Below are 4,532 nucleotides of genomic sequence, written 5' to 3' on the forward strand. Positions count from 1 at the left end.
GTCCCCTTCACCATTGGCGTGACGCAAACGAGAGCACCGTGTGACTCCGCTTTGGTCCCCTTGGATTTCTCCCGCGAAAGAGAAGAGAGGTTCCACTGAGGCAGTCGACAACTCGGCCTCTCGGCCCTGTGTTGTCCCCTGGCCTTGGCTTGGTTGTCTCCTTTAAATGCTTGAGAGAGAGAGAGAGAGAGAGAGAGAGAGAGAGAGAGAGAGAGAGAGAGAGAGAGAGAGAGGAAAGAGGCGGCAGGAATATCTGTGGACTGGTTGCTTGTTTGAAACATAGAAGAGATTTAAGGTTGTAGCTTTAGACAGATTCTATTTGGTTCTGTCTTTTCAATGTGAATGAATGTATGAATGGATGCCCTGTAGGGTCCATCTGGGTCACATGGGATCTGAATTAGGAGCGGTAAAAGTTTAAAGTGCCACAAATCATCGTATCTGAATGGTTGAGAATTTGCTAGCCATTCATGTCTAGCACAAATTTCATTCAGCTTCATTCGTCTTTTATCTTTATATACTGGATAGATAACTGTTCGTGCGTGCAATGGACATAATCGCATGTATAATCAGGCAATGATGATTATAGACCAGATGACGGGCATCACCTGCACGCACACAGAATATCCGCATATGCCCTTTATTCATCTATATCATGGTCCCAGAGGGCGGGCGACGGTCTGCCCTTGTCCGATTACAGCATCCGAGGTCGCCGTGATTTTATGTATGCTTTCTATGGACGGGGAGATCATGTTAATTACTAGGTGGATTCCCAAGCTAAGCCTGTAAGCAACCACCCACGCAGAGTCGATCCAAACCATGTGCAACTACTCCGCTAAGCGTGCCGTACTATTGATTCCTGACATTAGTTAGCTTAACCTGATGTAGGAGTGCCTAATTTGATTGTTTACACGTTGGCATGATGTACTGGAGGCAAAAAAAATATGCTTACCGGTGTTAGGATCTCAGTACTCAATCACTTGATAATCCTTGATTAGAGACGAATCACAAGGAGGATAGGGAAAAATGAACGGTGTTAGACTTAGGACCCTAATCACTAGGAAACGTCCCCTGGGAGACGGGGGCAGCAAACGAACTGATCGCTGGTGTATCTATAAAGTAAGTACAAATCCCAAAAAATTGGCATGAGAACTAAGTGCAAAAACTTTCTCTAGAAAAGGCCATGTTTTGAGTAAATAAAATTTTGTGATGTTTGCTAGATTTTTAATCAAAAAATGACATGTCAAATTACAACAAAATTGCCACAGTTCCTACAATATTTTCTCTCAAGTACCGTGGCTAAAAATACCATAGTCTATTTAATAAAAAAAGGCCATGGTCTAATAAAAATGCCATGCTACAAAATTATTAAAATGCCATGGTCAATTAAAAAAATCATGGTCTAATAAAAATTCCATGCTACAAAATGATAAAAATGCAAGGTTGTAATTACTAAAAGGGTTTTTATCAGTAATGCCACCGATTGTGTCCCACTACTCAGTTTTGCCACTAGAAATTTCAACTGCTCAAAAATGCCATTGCTTCATTAGACACATGCTCAAAAATGCCACTAAACACCATTATTGTGATCTCAAATCTCTTTTGCCATGTTATAATGACATAAATACCTATGAACCAACATGCCAGCTCTCCCTCTATCTCACTACAATAAAGTATGGGGCCCACTTGATCCCAACAGCGTTCTTATTTTCCTGTAAAATTATTTGCTTGGTTACTCCTGACAAGTGGGGCCACACATATCATTGTGAGATAGAGAGAACTGACATGTGGGTCTAGGCTTATTTTTGTCATAGAACATGGTCAACGGGTTTGACGTAAAAATAACAATGTCTAATGGCATTTTTGAGCAAACATCTAACAGAACGATGGCATTTTTGAGATATCTAATGGCATTTTTGAGCAAGCATCTCACGGATTGATGGCATTTTTGAGCAGTTGTAACTTCTAATGACAAAACTGAATAGTGGGACGCAACTAGTGGCATAAATGATAAAAACCCTTACTAAAATGACATGGTGTAATAAAAATGACATGATACGAAATGATAAAAATGCCATGTTATAAAAATAATAATAGTATGCCAAGCTAAAAAAATTCATGCTTTAATTATTAAAAATGCCATGGTCTATTAAAAATGCCATGATACAAACTGATAAAAATATGATGGTTTAATTATTGGAAATGCCATGGTCTAATAAAAATGCCATGCTAAAAATTGATAAAAATTCCATGATCTAAATAAAATAAAAAATGCCAAGAAACAAAATGATAAAAATGCCAGGGTGTAATTATTTAAATTTTCATGGTCTATTTAATGAAATGACATGGTCTAATAAAATAAAAAAATGACATGCTAAAAATGAAATAAAATCCCATGGTCTAATTATGAAAAATGTTGTTGTATGTTTAATAAAAATGCCATATTAGCCACGATAAAAGTGCCATTGTCTAATTAGTAAAAATGACATGCTACAAATGATTAAAAAAATCCCTACTACATATGATAAAAAATGTGATGTTCTGAAATAGATAATATTCCCATGTTCTATATCATAAAACTACCATGATCTAGTAAATGATTTTCCAATGTCTGAATGATAAAGATATCATGCTACATATGATAAAATGTATGACAAGTTTTGGAACTTGTTATCAAGTGAACACAAGGGTAACTTTTGCCAAAACAGAAATGTAATGGACACCCAAGTAGAATTAGGGGATTTGTTTTCTTTCCGAAAAGATGGAAAAATTCGATGGGCACATGTTTTCTATCAAAAAAAGGAATGTCATGGTATATACAATACAATTGCCATGCTATCCACAAAAAATGTTCCTACAAATATATTTTTCCATGGGGACACACGTTAAAATTCCATGGGACACGTTAAAAAACAGAAGAAATTGCCATGGAACACATTATTAGAAATGCCATGGGACACATTAAAATAACAAATTGTCATTCTTATGGATTGGTGAACCTTGACATATAGGTGGATATGGTTCATATTTTGCCATATGCTTTACATTTATCTAGCTATATAATTACCATGTGGCCTAGTACTAACCAGGGAGTTACTTCATGTGAATTGTTTCCATAAAAAAATTGTTGTGCCTCTCCTGCATGATGGCATGGAAATTTTGCCATGAAGTTTGAAACAAAACTTCATCTAGCTTTTCCATGTTCTACGAACACAACACCCCCACCCCCCTGTGACTAGTTCCAAACAAAATTTCTCTCAAATTAATCCACACATTATGACAAAAGTAGGACAATGCATAACCACAAAAATCACCTGGGATCTGAAACTATCAATGAGGATAGTGTCTATAGGATCCGCCAGGCAAAATGAACACAAAATGCCATACATTAAGGAAAAATTCTTCAGACATATATCAAAATGAACACGCAAAATTTTCATGGCTGAAGACTAAAATAGCGTGAGGACTTCATTAAAACAACACATGTGTCGTGGCTTGCTGCACAACACCGGGAGCTTTGGGTGCTCCTCTTATTGGTTCGGTGAGGGGCAAAGAGAGGAATGAATCCCACCTATGTAACATGATGGTTTTACCTAGGTTCAGGCCGCTATGAAGTGTAAAATCCTATGTCCTATTAGTGCCCCACAACTCCTCTTGTCAAAGAACTTCATTAAAGTCACCAATGCACACCCCAAAGTATTGTGCTCTCACTTCACAGATGTTTTATGGTGTCCAAGTCTTGTACCTTAGGCTCACATTAGCTTCCCCGTAAAAAACATGAGAGTCGGCACTGCTCTTTTCCTGGTTTCGAAATGACTGAGTCAATGTGATACTGCAAAAGGAAGTCTTTCATATGGTAGTGACACACTAGATATTCAATGTTTACGAAGTAGTAGAACCCATGACTGAGACGAGAGAACCACACACCAGACATTGGCTGTTTTATGATGATGGAGACATTGTCACATTATGATTTTATTGATATGGTAGTCACACTATGGGCAATTTGGCACGCTTGGCGCAGATAAATTCATGAAGGAGAGTTCCAGTTGTCTCTTTGAGCACACTTTTTAGTCAAAAACTTCATATGTGACATTCAGAGCACCCAACAGAACAAATCACCATCCAAATGGCCTAGAGATGTGAATCAATCACATGCTATTTGGATAGCGCCTCTAGAGGGTTTTGCAAAGTTTAATGTTGACAGTGTGGTGTATAGCGATGGTGGCCATTGAGTAGTGGGAGTCATGTGCCAGACCGATCAGGGCGAGTTCCTAGGCTCGTCCTCGATCCCATTCAAGAACATGACCTATCCTGCCGTTCTGGAAGCCCTAGCGTGTCGAGAAGCTTTGGCCTTGGCTGATGACTGGATGTTGCGCAAGGTATTAATTGTGTCAGACTGTTTGGAAGCAATAAAAGACATCCAAGCAGGTAGGGGCAGGAGGCCGCTACGGTGCTATTGTTCTAGAGATTTCCCAGGATACGGATGATTTTGAGGTGTGCAATATAGTCATCACTGGTAGAAAAGGGGCCTG

This window comes from Triticum aestivum, chromosome 1A (assembly GCF_018294505.1).
Source record: "Triticum aestivum cultivar Chinese Spring chromosome 1A, IWGSC CS RefSeq v2.1, whole genome shotgun sequence".
Lineage (NCBI taxonomy): Eukaryota > Viridiplantae > Streptophyta > Magnoliopsida > Poales > Poaceae > Triticum > Triticum aestivum.